General features: G+C 35.2%; 1 protein-coding gene and 1 long non-coding RNA gene across 3 annotated transcripts in view; one reads left to right on the plus strand and one right to left on the minus strand.

The window, feature by feature from the left end:
• The window catches only part of LOC150103253 (uncharacterized), a 101,488-nt gene extending 85,851 nt beyond the window's left edge, over positions 1–15,637 (plus strand). For both annotated transcript variants that reach the window (XR_016548770.1, XR_016548771.1), the window contains exon 4: positions 15,499–15,637. This is a non-coding gene — a long non-coding RNA (uncharacterized LOC150103253). The remainder of the gene's footprint in view (positions 1–15,498) is intronic.
• Cbp53E (Calbindin 53E) overlaps positions 1–19,014 on the minus strand; it is a 196,198-nt gene that overhangs the window by 118,814 nt on the left and 58,370 nt on the right. The gene's annotated exons all lie outside the window — the stretch shown is intronic.

The raw sequence follows: 19,014 nt of genomic DNA on the forward strand, positions 1-19,014 counted from the left end.
TATGAAATTATCACAGAGAAGAACTTGATCCACCTTTACTACGAGTTGTCCATTTATCAAGCTGAAGTTAGGAATGCAGAATTCTTGGAAATTGAAAGCTCAGTATAATTCCAATTTTAGCACGATATCAGAAACGTTGGTAACAATATTTTGGCATATTTATCACCTAAAATGATTATTCATATATAAAATATTATACTTAAATAGAGAAATGTTAAAGTATTTTAAGAATATAAAAATTCTAAAAATATTTTACGATATTTCCAAACGCACCTTTTATTTATTTATATTTATGTAGCCTTAAGGATGCAACTAAGGTGAATCTAACAGATGTAAAGGTCTCTTTCGTCTCATTTAAATCAGATGTTATGTTTTCGTCCTTTTCAGACTATTTTCACAACGTATCTTTGTGGAAGAGATTTCATTCGAAGTATTATACAAATCATAATCCATCATGGTAGCGTTTTGTTATTCGTTCACATAAATGGCCCTAATCTTTCACAAGTAAGCATTTCTAATTCTATTACTGTGCTCCTACCTGTTGTACATGGTGATATCGGAATGGCCCATTATCCCTACACAAATAAATAAAACGAATTAATATTCATGTGATATCAGTATCATTTTCCAAAACTTTACTAGTCCAATTTACGTTGCCCCTGATACTATTAGGATCTTAATTTTATCTAAAAAGCCATTTGTGTCACATAAATAATGTCCTCTTGTCTTCTAACTATTTTTATTCTCTTCTTTTTTGCAACGCTACTCTTGAAACTCACTTTAAGACAATTCCCTAATTTGTTTTCATTTCCACTGAAACTCTTGGATATATATAGAGGACAGTGTATCTAATTTTTTGGTCATTTGGTGCTAGTCTTAAATATCTGTTTCTCCTCTGAATCCAAAAAGCAGAATACATAGTTTTAGATTCTTCGTAATGATTTTTTTCTCTCTTTCTTGATATCTTTATTGTTATGACGTTACTGAGAACGGAGTACCAATGACTTCATTTTCTCATGAGATGACGAAGTTATAATTTAAAAATCCAACCTTCAGCTGAATGGAGAGAGAAGATATAATTGAAACTGAAGTGTCTAAACTCCCATAGGTCTCTGAACACTCTGAATACCAAAATTCCGAGGAAGTAACCGAGAAAAAAAAATATAATGCCTGAAAAGACTCGATAAATATTTGTATAATATTTAAACTTTAAAAAAATCAGCAAATGAAAGAAAAGGGGGGGGGAATACCTTCAGGCAGCCATTAGTTACGTATAGAATTTCTAATAAAACCCTACGGACATGTAATTGAAGAAGGAAAAAGAGACTATTCAGCTCTTATCAGTGCGAAATTTATTCCCAAGGTACCGGCATATGGCAATCGAAAAAAAATATACACTTGCTTCCTTTGATTTACATTTTGTTTAATGCTGTTATGAGAAGCGTTTTTTTTTTAAGGAATATTATTTCTGTTGTCAAATTCATCAAAGAAAAAAAAAAGATTGAATTTAAATTATTAGGAAGCTGTCGGATATGAGCTAACGTTACATAAGTGAAAACAAACAGATGACACTTTTGAAGTAATCACGCATACCCTAGGGGGAAAATACAAGCTAACAGCTTACAAAAAAAAAAAAAAAAAAAGAAAGAAAAAAAGAACGTTTTAAATTCGTCTAAATAACTAGCTATTTCGTGACAGCACAAGTAAACGCAGACAGTTAAAGATAACTTGGCGATCATTGTCGAAGGTCGTCTCCTTCATAACAATCACTGACAAATTTCTTTCTCTTTTTTTTTTTTAGTCGTTTGTTCTGCAGAAAAACATACCTATTATGATGCTCTAGCATGAACGATCATGATTGTCGCGTGTATCCAATGCTTTATTTAGCCACGCCTCCTCATGAACGTAGCTGATGGTGAAAGCGTTTTCCACATACTAAATGCAGACAGGCGGAAAGATAGCGGAGTTCGGCAACAGCTGAGTAAAAGAAGGTAGTAAACCCAAATTGTGATAGTGAAAGAGAGAGTGACGAGAAGAGAATGAAAAATGAAAGCTAAAAAGAGATCAAGTATATAGATGAATACACATGTGGGACGTCGAGATTTTGGTTTATTTTGCAAATAAGAAGATAAAAAAAAATGTATTGCAACAGTAATAAGAGGCATTACTTATTGCAACTCAAAACGTCGCATATCAGTGATTCTCAACATGAAGCATCCATCGACGAAACGGAAAATAATGTATCAGTTAGATCCTATACATTCTCACACTTTAATACTTTTGAAAAGATGAAAAAAAAAGAGAAACTTATCTGCAATAGAAAAAAAAACTTTTCTGTCCAAATAAGAATATATTTACATTATTTCAAGGTGGTAACGATAGAGTCATTAAAGATTTTCCATAAACCCCGAATAGATCGATTATATATATATACATATTAAGAATTTTAATAATTTGTTATTTTTGTGTAATCTATAAGATCACATTATGATCCCACATCGCTATGGTAGACTATAATAATTGTCTACCATGCCTTCACTCCAATATTTTAAAATCGCAGGTAGTCCTAAACTCAGCTGTCACCGACAATTACCGTTTGAGACTGGCTACCCACAGATTTTCAAAAGTTAATTACGACTAATATACACAGTGACGAGGACGAAGTGAACATTTTTCACTTCAGAAGTGTTCAAATTACTTCTAAGATACCAGGAATATTTATAAGGGAATTTCAACTGAAGGTAAGTTGGTCAATCTCATATATAAACGGTAAGAGTTTTTCCCTCCAGAAACAGAATGACTGGCCAGAGAACACGTAATTTACAGATCACAAACTTGTCTCATAGACTTAGTTGATTTGGCTGTAATTCCAAACAACAACAAATAGATGGTCATATCATTCCACCATTTATAAAAATTCCATTTTCAAATTTCCTCTTATAATTCTCATGAAAAGACTTAGACGTTAGTTATGCATTTTTACTAAATAGCTTAAGGAAATTACAACGTATACTAGGATATACATTAAAATAAATTTTAATACACTTTCAATATTTTGGCAACGTCACGTTGCCATTTTCACAGGAACTTAAAAGTAAGACACGTGCACGCAAGCACAACAAACAGTAAATGAGGACGAAGCATGAAGCTATTCTTTCTCCTAAAAGTCCTGATGGTGCCCCCTAGCGGGAAATGCTGGTATTCTTGGGCGATTGGGCTAAAGGTATCAGAATTTCAGAACACAAGGATTACATCCTTTTTCACCAGTATAGCCGCTCTGGTCTTGCAGACCATACGCTGGATACCCGCCATAGAATACTGTGGAAGAAAGCCACGATAATACACCGTAGTAAATTCAAATACGAAAGGCGTTTCATGGAATCAGCCTCAGCCCTGAGAAACAATTCAAACTGCGACAAATTTGGTTGCATGAGACTTCCTCAAATTTGGGAAACCTACATCAGAAAACCTTCAGCCCAATCGCCCAAGAATACCAACATTGCCCGCTAGGGGACATCATCAGGACTTTTAGGAGAAAGAATAGCTTCCTGCTTCGTCCTCATTTACTGTTTGTTGTGCTTCCGTGCACGTGTCTTGTTTTTAAGTTCCTGTGAAAATGGCAACGTGACGTCGCCGAAATATTGGAAGTGTATTAAAATTTATTTTAATGTATACGTTGTAATTTCCTTAAGCTATTTAGTAAAAATAGTAAAAAATAAAAAATCCTCTTATAATGTTACAGGTTTCTGCGATTATTTCCTTATCCCAGTAAGTATTTGCATGTTCCAAGTTTAATCACAGCATCACTCCGCCTTTCTATCTATAAAAGGATCGCAGAATACTCATCATTCAATTTTTTAATGTTTCCTTATATATTAATTGAACTTCTACACTTTCCATCTTCCGACTGTTCTGTCATCATTTTTCTACTTGTTCCTGCCTTCTTAATATTTCATACCATTTATTGATTTTTATCCTCTGCTCTCTTTACATATATTGTACGTATTCATTCTTTACATTTTCTAGGTAGTTCCTGGAAACACTTATTTCATCTTCTTTTTCATGCCATTTTCAATGATTACAGTAATCAGAGATAGTCTAAACTCCATTGGCGATACAAGGCAAACGAAGAATATTTAGAATGCACAAAAAATTGAGTGAACATATGTATTTCGAAATAAATCAAACGAAATCGCGAGTGGTTTAAATCATGATAATAAATCTGAAGAAGAAAAGCTATACTACACTTTGAAATAGCATCTCCACTCTCTGTTCTACAGGCCATGGGACAGGAAGGATAGCGTTCAATGAGCACTGCAATTGGAGGTCTGAAGTGGCCTCCATTTGTAGCGCCATCTTTGTCCTGGTGTTTATTTTTGACTACATCTTTTGAAAAAAAAAAAGATTTTCTGTGAGGAAGACTAAATGTGATCATCACCGAGTACGAACTCTATATGCGGTGAGTGACAAAATTTCGAATTAAAGCTGATCAATTGCTTCAACGGTTGCATCTTCAAATACGATAAAGCAGGAGTAAACAACTTTTACAGACTCGTGGGCCACATTCAACTTTTGTTTTTAATAATCAGGCCGCAAGCGTTTAATTAAGAGAAAATAGTGAGTGAAAAAAATACGGAAGTTGTCGATTTTTATTATATCAATCTGGGCATATTTGTTCAATTACAGCTAATAAACATCGTTTAGTAAATTCTGAATCTGTATAAGTCCTTCCTTCTTTCGCAACCAGTTCCGCTACGACATAACTAGCACGAACGAACGAAGCAAAGTATTCATGATGAATACTTTGCTTCTTAAATATGTTTTGCTGAGCAGTCAAAGAAGCTTGTAATTTATTAATTTGATTTTTTCTAAGTTCACAGTTCAAATCCTTGTATTGGCTTTCATGTTCATTTAATGACGTCTGATATTATATTCTTTCATAACAGCAACACTTTTACGATAAATAAGACAAAGGGGCTTACCCCATTTTCAATAAAGAAATACTTGCTGTTCCATTCATCATTAAACCTTCTTCCTTCGTCTGCAATTTTACGTTTTCTTGAACCCATTTTTGAAATTATTTTTACCAAATATACGTCCTCTGAAAATAATAGTTGATGTTATTGAATTATATTAAAAGACGGACCAGTGAACGCGACTGCAAAAGTGCGCCATTAGGTATAAAATTATTTTTTAATTTATCATTCATATTATAAAATGTGTTATTTAAATAATTCAACATACGGGCCACATGCCATTAAAGTATGGTCAACCTATTATGGGTCGCCAAAAATGCACGTTCAGGCCGCCGGTTTGCCGATCCCTGCGATAGAGTATTAATACAAAAAAAAAACAACAAAAAAACCGAGTTATCGAACAAGGAAGGAAATGAGGTGCTGTGATTTTGACTTTATTCATTCATACTCTTTGGTTATAAAACAACCAGATAGTACCATACATCTGGATATTTAGAGGGAGAATGTCTCCCAAAGGTACCTAAGTATAACTCAGTCTTTCATTAAACTGTATTGCACCATCTGCTTACACATATCGAAGAATAAGTTTTCAAGATCTTTATAGTAAGTTATTTTTTTTCTCTTATAATGTTTCTATCTTTCTTCTTTTTTTTATTCATTCGTCAAATCATTAGTTAGCAGTACTGAGAAGCGTATTATTAACATTGTATTATTCTTACAAAGAAATTGCGTTTACTGTTTGATTTAGATAGTCCTACTGATACTATAGTTGCCTTCAGTAGAATTTCTCAGATACTGTTGAAGATACTGTTAAAGTACCACTAATGTCTCAGACATTAGTGGTACTTTATCAAGTGACATCTCGTTTATCTTATAATAAGACAGACTCAAACATGTTTGGTGGAACGTTCTCTTTTCAGAAGTAAGCTGTTGTAGCTATTTTTCATTCGGCAATAGTGTTTACAAGTCTTTAGACCAGTGGTCGCCAAAGTGGTCGATATAAGGTCGACCAAAGGGGTCGATATAACATTGTTTTGGGTCGATTCGTGCTCAGGGGTCGATAGAAAAATATAAGACATCATTGTACGGGTAATATTTAATTCGGTTAACTTGGATTACCTCCATCCTGAATGACAACGCAATTAAGAGTGAATCGTGGGAACAGCGACATGAATAGGACCTGTAAGATGGAGCAAGGTCATGAAAATAGTTACGGAGGCCAATTAAGTAGGCCAAAATGACGTATTTACCAATAAAGGGATGTCGGTGGTTTTATATAAATATATTTTATATATTATTTATCCCTCCTATCAAATATGTAATGTTAAGAAGGACGTCAAAAACAAAAACGTATCCCTTTGACGTTAAGCCAATATAATAATGTATACTATAGCATGCGTACAATAAACATTGTAACTATAAAATAAACAATCTAAAAACTCACATGAGCGTCTTTTTTGCTTGTCCTATTATAATTGCGTGATAGTACAATAGAGGGGGTCGATAAAAAGTCAAGAAACTCCTGAAGGGGTCGACGGTCAAAGAAGTTTGGCGACCCCTGCTTTAGACACTTGCCAAGTATTCTTGCTTCCGTAACTGAAATTTTCAACAGGATAAGATGGTAAATCTTATGTTATATATATTTGTATGTAGATTGCGTGTGTTCTCCTGACGGATGTGATCAAAAGTTGGATGAAAAACCCGTGTTTTTTGAAGGAAATTTCCTTCTTTCTACCTCTCCATGAGACCATGTTCTGTTTTTTATTTTATTTTTATTTTTAAATCCATCCTTATAAAGACTGTTTGCATCCTAGACGCGATTCGAACTCACGTCTTTCCAACCACAGGATATCGATACCGACTGCGCTGCCCTGCTAAGGATCTCTGCAAGTACATTTTTTACTTCTTTAAAACGAAATTGCGCTACGTGTAAATTAGAGCTAATTAATTGCAAATAATTAGCTATTTCATCTCGCCTGATTTTTTTCATAACGTTAATATGACTTGTTAGATCTAAGTAACCTGACTTCGTCTAAATTGATGTTACAGTAAAGTGGTTAGTCCAATCTCTGCATTATGTTTGCCAATGAGAGTGTGCTCTGACCAGATTGAGTGTTTTTATTTTAGTGTGAAAAGTTCTACCATCATAGTATGAGATCTGATGTCAGTTTTATTTGAAAATCTCTTAATTCTCCCAGTAATTAGAATAATTAGAGACTACAGTGCTGTTAAGTCTCTAATAAGTAGCCGTCTAATCGTATGCCTTATATAAGGATTTAAATTATTAAATTAAAAATAAAATAAATACTGACAACAGATGAACGCGCGCACACACACACACCTGGGAACTCTTCATAGCCAGAATGTTATACTCAGCACATCCATTAACCTGAGAAATTAGAACACAAATCCCAGCGCAGTTAGCATACTACGCTAGATCACTTCATCTTCCAAATCACGTGACTGTTGTAAATGAACGCCAAACGTCATTAAGGTATGCTTGCAAGCCACTCAAAGGACTTTCAATCAGTATCACGAAAACGGTGCGTTTCGTCAACGGCAGTACGCTAAGTCATGAAAATTGTCCTCGTGTGGGTGCTATTAGCTAGTGAATGCTCTTGTAGATAAATTTATCGACTAACCACGTGACACCGGAAAGAAAGTGGAAAGCACTTTGGCAAGTAAATGGTTTAGAAAATGGATTACCCTCATATGGCATTCTTCTGGATTTCTTGTTTGCCCCGAAGCATGCTGGATATTTGTTTTCGTCTTCCTCGTTTCGATTCATGCAAATAACCTGTCACGACTCATTTCTATTTAGACACCTCTACGGAATAAACAGCTTTCGAAGAATGGTGGGTACACTAGAAATCCTATTTGAAAGCATTTAAATAAAACATGCTTAGCAAACGAAGCGTCACCAGTCTGCAATTTTATTCAGTTAATACCTTAAGAGAACGTTTCTATTGGATTGATGATACTTTGCTGAAGAGTAAAGAAATAAAAAATAGAAAATTTACGACAGCAACAAAGTGGAACCGAATAAGTGGGACAAAATGTGATATTGTATTCACACAATGATTCTGCTTTAAAAGTGTGATAGAATTGAAAATAACAGAATGCTCGGAAGGTATAGGAATAATATCTAATTTGCAGTGAAGTTTAATTTCGGTCATACATCCTCTAGATGATATAACTACTCACTAATTCTCATTTCAAATATTTGTAACTCTCTCTTCTCTCTCTCTCTCTCTCTCTCTCTCCTATGCTCTTACTACGGATATCACGTACTAAACCATTCTCCTTTTCTATTATCTTAATTAAAGTAGAACGAAGAAGATTAGATTAGAAATTCAACCCATTCGTTACGAAACTTGGTTAATTAAGCATCTGAACTATCATTGAAATCAGAGAGGGGGTAGGAGAATGGTTATCCAAAAAAAATTTTTTTTTTCTATTTATTAAAGATTCCACCCACTGTAATGATGAATAAACACGACTGTCATAATTTCATAAACAAGTTAGGGAAATATACGCTTAACGTAGCATTATGTGCGTTCGAGAAGGAAGGATTCAAGTTACCAGAAACTACAGGGTGATTCAACTTCGTGCTTCGTTCGATCAGTGAAAAAAGCATTCCGGTGTTCATCCTTTCTCCAGATGTTCAAAACTGTATTAGTCCTGTGGGCTCGACAGTAAATAATTCAATTGGCCAAAAGGTTTACATGATAGCATTTTTAGATATGTCTCATCTACTAGAAATGTTTCCTTTTTTTAAATATTTTATTTTAAATTTCGTTTTGAAATTTTACTCTCCCAGGTGGCGCTAAGTTACACAGATTATAAAATATCTTCCTAAGCTCGTTGTAGGTCCAAGAGCCTCCATTACCACCGACACCAGTCATAATTCATTTGCTGTTTACTGTTAAGTCAATATGGGTCGTAATCTGTTCAAGCACAGGTGTGTCCGCTGATACCAACGCGAAGTGTAAAGGAGGGTTAAGGGGGCTTGGGTGAATAATTGACGTCTAAGGAGTGCTAACTGCATCACTTTTGTGCGCGCGTGTCATTTAGAACGAACACACATACACACAAATCCATATTTTATCTACTTCTCATTGTCATAAATGCTTCTTATTGTCATGAGCATAAATGGAGTTGCTTTTACAATTGCATTTAGCATAAATATATTATCATTCCTTTTCAGCTTTAGTTTCGTAGTTTTATATATATATATTGAGATAGTGACAATCTCACTTATCAGAAAAAACACAACTTCTACCTTATGCTCGAAAAAATTGATTATCAATGTTCTTAGTGCAGCGTAAGTATCCTCCTTTCTTTTTATATTAATTATCGATCATATTTTCAACAGCAAAATCCCGAAATATAACCCCTTCCTAGAAAAAAACGGTAACTCAGTATTTAATTCAATAATTATTTCCGCAAGTCTTACTGCATTCCATAGTAAGAAATCAATGAACATGTTTCTGTTAGGCAATGCAATGAATGATTCGGTTAGATGGACTACATATTTTCGTTATCATTTAAGCCCCCTGACGAGTTGAACAGACCTTTAGATTAGCAGCTGAAACATTTTTTAACTACAGAAGAAATTCACAACGAATAAAATTAAATGAAGGAGCATCTTATAGGCTAACGGATAACACCCATGCTAATACCAATAAGCTATGCGCTCAATTCCATCTTTTAAGTCGCTTTAAAACTTTTATGTTTTTAATATCTTTCTCTAGAGCAGGACTGTATCTATGGTAAGTAAGTGCTGTAATATTTGTAATTCCTTCTTAGGTAAAAGTGCCTTAAAAATAAATAAATAAATAAACGCAAGCTTTCATCATCTAAGAAAAGTTTCATTCTCTTTTGCACTTTTTAATATTGCATTACTCTTTGTGGAACATCTAAGATAATAAACTAACCTTCATCTTCATTTTGGCCTTGGATATTTGAATATTAAAGTCGATTTATCTCAAATTTACGTAATGATTCATTAAATCTAAAAATTTATACTTTATTCTAAAAATTATTCAACACTAGAAATGCAGTGCTAAATGATTTGTAGAACTGTTTGTTTTTACAAAACATGTTCAAAGTGAAAGAAGCACATATGACGACACTGAGCATGCGTGTCATTTCTTCAGTGACGGATACACAATTCATGCGGCCTTCGGTACCTTTAGATGTCCCACGACCATTAAACAATCATAACACAAAAGCCCCGGGATTATGAAGGTATCATTGGTAGATGGATATTACGGACCGGATTTCTTTGAATAATACAATTCTCTCTGAATGCATCAAAGAGTTATAGTATTTGGACCATTCATATTTCGCCAGTCATGTGAACCATTCTGCATCACAATAATATACTGAAGAACTGTTAAGCACTGGGAGTTGACATCGCTGCAATAACAATCGTAAATAGGAAAGATTGGTCAAGATGCAAATCTATAAAAGATATGGCGCAATGAGCTGTGCTTTCTTCGTCCACAAGCCCTTAAGATGAAATTGATCCTCTTTCTTTTAAAACTCAATGTGTGTTAAATGTCTCATACGACAGTGATACGGTAACACAGCTGCTCTAGAATGCGATTTGAAATTTTCAGTCCTTTGCTAATAAGATTCAGAACCGTGTATTTAAAACTACATCTACATACAAAAATAAATTCAAGCGTTTAAAAATAAGGGAACAAATATATTATTCTTAGTGATCAACATCTCTAATGATAAAGAATCGATGCAATTCTATCCCATATTCTTTGACTAAGAGGTCCAGTGGCCTGGCTCATATCTAAAAATTGCTTACAAATATCTTTGCTTCGGAGTCAGGTTTGAAAGAAATGACAGTACTATGGAGTTCTTCAGCTGATGCTCGTACATAAGCCACTCACGGAAGCATACAAGGCGCAGTTATAAAAAAGTATGTAATTGTTTATATGTCAATCAGCCTTCAAAAATTGTCAACCTACAGCACATTAGTATCAAGGGAGAACGAAGGATTTTTTTTGGCACATTTTATTTTTATTTGCATTTTATTATTATTATTTTTTACTTGGTCTGGAAACCCTATTGTAGAGAATAAACATGAAATTTTTTCAAGCCACTCAGGCCTCCAGTAATAATGGTGAAGCCATCACCATGTAGGACTGAGAAATTTGCCTCTCGCCTATAACACACATTCATGCCCAAGGCGGGATTCGAACCTCCAGTTGATAGCAGTTATCAGGCTGACATTTATGAATGCAATTACTTATTTAATTTTATACCTGAGCACATTGAAATACTAATTAGAAAGCGATTAGTATTTAAAGAAACCGGTCTATAATATGTACATTAAGGATATTCAATTTGATATACCAGTGGAACGTGATACTTCGACTAAATTCCCCCCTCCCCCACCTCTCTAAAAGTAGTTCAAGAACAACCAATTTTTTAACATTCGCAGACACGATTATGCAGAACTTTGCTAGAGAAAGAAACAATATACTGAAGTCTTTCGGGACTTGAATTTGGACTTGGTAGTAGTTACAATGAAGACATTAAGGGCATGAAGGCAATTTATTATGTTTGTGAATTGCACTTGTTCGGGTTTTCTGTTTTGTAGTAAGAGAACCCAAGTTTCCCGACGGAAAAGTTCTACCAGCTTCGTACATCTAATTTATCTTTAGTTGTAAAGAACGCTGTTATAAATATTGATCACGTCCTACACTAAATCAAAGCCATAACTTTCCAAGAACTGGGTTCAATTTCTCAAGTACGCGTCAAAGGCACTTATATGGAAAATTTCGCAGTGTTTTCGCGATATTAGATATTATATAACTCGATATCGCTATTTTTACAAAAATGCTTCTAGTAGAATGTACATGGCAAGTCTAGAGACAACAATTCTCTCTCTTTTGTCCGTTACCTCCCTAGTAATATACCTGAAGATTTAGTTTCAGTACACAATGGGGTCTCAGACATTTCTGCAGTCAGGAAAACTTCTTGTCCTGAATAAAACATTATGTAAATTTGACAGCGATGTCATTCTTCAGTTTAAAATGGAACACGACTTTAAGTACTTTATCTACATTTGTATCCTGATTTTTGCTCTTCTCAAACAATTCGATTTTGTTGTAAAAAGGCTTCACGACAAACATCGATTTATCACACGTGCTGTTTCCTTTTGCTGTGTGTAATCAGTATGAGACGTTTAACATGCACTGCGTTGTTATCGTTTAATGTTATGATCATACAACATGACTGTTTGGTTAACCTACTCTTTGGAAAATATGGGTGACACTAAAAACATTGTAAACACGAGGACCGAGAAGCTAATTATAGATAAATACTTGAGCACGCAAGGAGCCGTTTGTTCTTTTTGTGTAACGTTTTTTCTGACACATTTTCCCACAAAGATGAAATTTGAGTCTTTTTGGATTGAACAGGTTTGTCTTTTAAACTCAAGCAGTGCCAGAGTTGCATCGAAAATGCACCCACAAATGGGCATACATTGTTTCAATATGTGACACTTCCCTAGAGTCAATTTCAAAAGCATTCTTTTTAACTACTCCCTCCCCTCTAAATGTTGCCTTAATAATGTTTTATCAACATTTTGGACCTGTCCTTAACCCTTTTTTTATTGGGATATTGATCACCAGTCGACATCATGAAAATCTTGGGACATTCAAGACCTTTACGTATCACACTGACGCCAGTAGAGATAAGCAGTGAAGCATGGAACTGTGATATCTGTAAAAAAATCGTCACCTTATCTCTGTTCACAGTTAAAGTCACCACACTTCAGATAATGCTTTCAACAATATCGCAATCTGTAATTTAGTCCTACCAGCTTTGTTCCAAAAGTATTCTGCACAAAGAATATGAAATTTACGGGATTCAGAGTTCAGTTTCCTTCAAAATATGTTTCTTACTGGCACACTTTGTATATTGTTTCTACCACAGCTGAAAACATTTAAAAAAAATCTGTTTTTAGATGTCCAAAATATGCCTTTATAAAACTTTTTAATATCTTCGACGTCGCCTGTATTTGTCTTTCGAAAAAAAAAAGAGACTGAATTTGGAAATAAAAAAGTGACATGGAGCCAAATACAATGAGCGCACAGTTCGCTGGATTTTTTGGTGTTCTGAATCACACACTGAGTTCTTAAAACTGAGCTGTACCCTACGGAAATTCAGTTATCCACTATCTCGTGCACAGTTAATCGTCAATCATTTCAAACTAAATTACATTTTTTCCCAACAGCGTTGCCGTTTCTTGATATTCCAGATGGTCTCTCAGAACGTGGACCATTGAATCAATGAAACCGCTCACGACAAGCTTCTGTATATCTAATAGCAACATTTCCATAAGCTATTTTCAATAAATCCTGTTTTTCACTTGCTGTTTTGGCAATTTTAAAACAAAAGTTAATACAAATAGGTTACTATGCGGTTTTGGACAACATAAAAAATCGCTACGAAACAAAATGTGTAGTTTTATTGGCCAGCATAGTTGAGTGGTACTATACAATTATCTATCGGTTTATAACTGACCGTGTCTAAACCTGCATGGACGTGTTCTGTGTTGCCATAACAACTAGTGTGTTACTGACATCAACGCATACATTTAATCCGAAATTTTCGGAATCTTTTTATGTTCCAGAGTTTTAGCGAAAATATCGATTTCCTCTCATTCATTCTGTTCTTCGATCGACTACCACAACAAGCATAATAAAAACAACATTATCGACTCACTTGGTGCTATCAAAATAGCTTTACTTCCGAACAGAATTTAAATCTATCTTAATCGCCATTATTATCGAACTAGCTCCAGTAAAATCACTCTCTTCACTTTACTATAGAACCTTTTCGATAAGGAAGGCAAACAACTTTTGCTGGAAATATATAAGTGCATATTTAAATTATGTATTTGTTAAGTCTCTGCGTATATTACATTACTTCTTATGGGATTAAACTGAAGGAGGATTTTGCTCCTCCTCTTCCTAACTTACTTAACTGGTCACCCTAACTAGCCTAACCACCTAATTAGTCACTTAACAATTCATCCTAATTGGCTAACCAATCACCTAACCAACTCCTAACTAGCCATTTTGTTTTACTAAACCAAATAAGGTAAGATAAATCAATGCATGACTCCCTATTGGATTTTTTTTTTTTTGTTCGAGGCAATTTGCATTTTTGTATTCATATTCGTATATAAACAGAAGTACAAGACATCGGTAGAAAGTGCTTGACAATTTTTTTAATCAGTAGATGGCATGTTCAGTTTTTTTTTTATTATATATAGAGAGAGATCTACGTAATCCAGTAAAAATTATAACGCAAAATCTATAATACAAATGAAAATAATACAAAATTTTATTTAATTAATTTCAAACAATTCAAATAAAGAGTACAATTAATAAATTATAATAAATATAACCAATTGCTCACTCGCTAACCGTATAAAATGAATCTTTAATATATATTTATGCAACAAATCCGAAGTATTCGAAATGGCGAAAATTCTTATTATTCGTAAATTTTGACGAAGAATTAGCAACGTGAACGCTATCATTCCCTCCTGCAGACTTCTCGTTTTACGCTTACACGTATACACCGTACCATGCAGGCATTTGAAACCAAATCTGACGGAATATGGTGATCGGCTAAGTAATCTTTACCTGAAAAGACTTGATAAAACATTGCTTAACGAAAACAGTTTCTATTCCTTCTCCTACTCGACTGAGTTAATAAATGTCTGGCAATTTATCACCGAACAATGTCACTTACTCACTGGAGTAATATTAAAAATGTCTAGACATTTTTTTTTTCACCACAAACACATTACTCAAGAAGTGTGACTAGAAAAATATCAGTTTATTCTCTCTTTTTCTTTAACCCCCCCTTCTTTTGTTTTCATACCTCAAACACGACAAACATTTCCGTGTCATGACATCCGGGAATTTAAGAACATTTTACCGAGACCTTTGGAACTGTAATCAATTTCAGACTCCTGTTACTAATCAATACATGCGTAGCTTCCTCCTCCTTCCACCACCTCACCCCGCACTCCATCACCACAGATTATTGATTGACAGCGTTATAGGAGTATTTAAACGTAAGACGAGAAGTAAAATGGTGTTTTATCAATAATGCTCAGAGAAGTGTGATGCTTTTCACATACATGAGAATTATGAGTAAACCACTTATTTAGATTCTCTTCACTGTTCGTATGAGTGAAATGAAGGGAGATTATCACTAATATGCCTATTGTTTGACACGTACAACACATTTGATTTTCTTTGTTTGTTGTCGTTTTTACTGAAAAATTTCCAGAATAAAAGAAGAAATAGAAATATAATTATTTTCCGCTATCAAAATCAATCAACCAAAAGACCTCTTTAAAACCTGGACAGTATTTAAATATTATTAACATTTAAATATGTTAATAAAGTATGTAAAGAGTAAGACTAAATGGAGAATAATATAATAAAATAAATATCATGTGTTCTCTTTTTAGGTCCCGGCTTGGATATACATCTACAGAGATCGATTAAATATGGTCGATATATAAACTGATGCAAATAAGATTGCTGTTTGGAAGTTACTATATTAGCATATTATTGCAATCGGCTATTGTAGATAATAATACAGCAAAAATGTTTTGCGTATGAATAATTACTTTGTAAAATGAATGCATTCGTGATAATACAGTTTCGAAAAAATAAACATGCAAAGAAGTCACAGTCGAAGTCCGCTTTACAAATACAATGTAAAGAAACCAAGGGCTGATTCCCAGTATTTAATATGCTCAATAACACCACAATGCAAACTTGAAGTCAAAAATAGCAATGTTGGATATTGGCGCCATCTATCGTCACACTTATTTCTTGTTGTGCATCATACGTTACGAACCTATGAGCAATCATGTATGGGAATAATACACATGGTATACTTTTTTTCAATTGGGCTTTATAACATTTATCTTCTCAATCTGTTTCTTCTTTCTTGTCAGAGCTGAATTGAGACAAAAACTGAGAGAGAGAGAGAGAGAGAGAGAGAGAATAAATAAATAAATAAAATAAAATAAAAATCAGTATCATGTTTGCCGTTTCTCCCATGTAGTAATCTCCCCCCACACTTTTTTTCCAATTCGAAACGCTAAATTAGGTGAGCTTAGTTACCGTGTTGTGTGATTCGGTCAGGCTTCTTATTTTTTAATCATTGCTCAGTCTAGGAAATTAGCGTATCCGCTTCCATACAATCAACTGTCATTTCCAATCCCACTGTGATGTCGTTTGAATCCTACTCTGACACGGGTCCTAATCACACGATGCGATATCCCCATCGCCTTGTTACTGGAGGCCTGAAATGACATAAAAAAAAAGACAATGACTGGGCTCTGGAGTAAGTTTTCCGGTTTATCCAACTCCGATAAACTATCTCCGATAAGGAGGAAAAAATCTTACTCACCCATGCCAGTGATGTACTAACTCGGGAAACTGTAGAAAAGTTCAGAAAAAAGATTCCTGTACTCAGCGAGTAGAATCGAACTTATAACTCTCTTATAACATCCATTATTTTAGGATTAGCACATGAAGTAATTCTGGTTCTTTAAAAGTAAAGACTGTATTTTTAATTTCAGTTGTTAATGCTTTATCTGGAACTCTTAGAACCCGTGGATAGATTTAATTACGCATCATCATAATACGATTAACCAATCATCTCAAATAACAAAAACTCACTTAGTACAGCAAGGGGGAAATGCTTAAAAATATATAACAATAGGTTTTGTATCACTATGACAACGAATACCACAAACAATACTAATTGTTAAGTTTGACTGGACTGACGGCTGTTTAGAACTTTTTCGGTTCTTATCAGAAAACAGACAACTTGATACCATAACGCAGAACGTTACTGGTTTGATGGGTGAAGCATAAATGCTTTTCATATTCCCCTTTGTCTGAGAGGGAAGTTCTTTGAGTGAAGAGTTATTGAGCTTTAAGCTCGCCCTGGAAAGGCAGTGAGATTAGCTGTGTTCAACTGAACATAGAATTGCTTGGATCTTTTGTATTTGTAGAATTCTGCTTCATTGTAGTCTGAAGCTTGCTTGATCAGTGAGTTTGGATGATTGCTTGTCTTGGTGAAGAACTTTCGATATCATAAGTTCTTAAAAGAACTGGGCGATGGACTGAGTCCTTGACTCTTAATCCCGTCATCTGAATGAAGAGAATCTGTGTGGGTGAGGTGTTATTGAACTAAAAGCTCTAGTCATGGCTGAGTAACTGCATTAAATCACTAAACGAGCTGTCATCGATCACAACCCAATTCTACTACAACTGGGAGAACAAGAATACCTTTCTCCTCCCTCTCACTCATGCATATCGTGGGACAGATTGTCTAAAGCACTTAGTGATCAAATTGGATCTGTCCCTTACATGTGCACAGAAGAAGATGTGGAATCCGCAGTGCCTAGCCTCACCAAACAGATTAAGTCCGCTATAACGGTTGCAGCTTTCCACAAACCTGTTCCCAAGCCTGGTCGTTTTCCCGAGGATATTATGGACCTGATCAGAGAGAAGAACAGGGATAGGAAGAGATGACAGCTCCTCTATCTCACCTATTGATCACTCTATCTGGGGGTTACTGAGAAACATCAAAAATAAAAACAGATCCCCCCCATAATCTCTAACCAGGGCCTAGTTCACACTGATGTAGATAAGGCAGAAGCCATAGTAAAGAATCTAGAGGCAGTGCAAACCTTCATATAACAACTTAGATTTCAATCACTTATAGAAAATCCACAGACAGGTCAGACACGTATTAAAACTTCCAGATACCAGGGCTGACCACATTGCATTCACATCACCTGTTGAATTATATGATATCATTAAAAAACTAAAGAACAATAAAGCTCCTGGACCAGACGGCATTTCGAATAGGGTAATCAAGATGTTGCCTCGAAAAGCTGTAGTGCACCTGAGCATTATAATTAATGCAATCTTAAGACGTCACTATTTTCCTTCAACCTGGAAACTGGCTGATGTAACCCTTATACATAAGCCAGGCAAGGACCCACACCTATCGCAAAATTATCGTCCAATCAGTCTCATCTCCAATCTGGGTAAGGTTGCAGGAGAAGGTCATCCTCTCACGACTCCAAACCTCAGTAAATGACCTAAACATCCTGCCTAAAGAACAGTTTGGTTTTCGGCAACACCATAGTGCTACCCAGCAAATCCACAGAATTGTGGAATACATCACCACCAGCTATAACTGGCGCCAATGCGCAGGAGCGGTTTTCCTAGACCTATCCAACGTATTTGACAAAATCTGGCATTTCGGACTCCTACACAAACTTATCTCAGCCGGTATTGCACTAAAAATGGTTCATCTAATCCATTCATATCTTCAGAACAGATCAATACAAGTCAAAATCAACAGTTCTACCTCATCCCAGCGCCATATCTTTGCTGGAGCGCCGCAGGGATCCCTACTAGCTCCATTACTGTTTTCTATACACATGTCGGATATCCCACACAATCCGATGTCTTCCATCTTGGCCATGTATGCGGACGATACGGCAATACTAACCAGATCTCTCTGACCCCACTTCGTTACCAGAAAGCTTCAAGAAAACCTTCTAAAACTGGAGGGTTGGTTCTCCAAATGGAGATTGGAAGTCAACCCCCAAAAAAGCTCAGCCATTCTTTTCTCGAAAAGGCCAATATCTCATGCAGGAGATGTGTTACTATTCAATAATAAAATTCCCTGGCAGACAGAAAGAAAATACCTGGGTGTAATTCTCGACAAAAAGCTATCTTTCAACCAACACATCAAGTCTACGTGCTCACAGGCATCTAAAGCCATTGCTCAGATCTATCCGCTAATTAACAGAAATAGCAAGCTCAGCAACAGAATCAAACTGCAGCTATGCCAGATGATGATTCGTCCTATAATCACTTATGCCTCTCCAGCCTGGAGCTATACCTCTAATACTAGCATTATCAAAATACAACGAGTACAAAACAAG

The sequence above is a fragment of the Typopeltis vanoorti genome, chromosome 9 (assembly GCF_054136105.1).
Source record: "Typopeltis vanoorti isolate ZY-2024b chromosome 9, IOZ_Tvanoo_1.0, whole genome shotgun sequence".
NCBI lineage: Eukaryota > Metazoa > Arthropoda > Arachnida > Uropygi > Thelyphonidae > Typopeltis > Typopeltis vanoorti.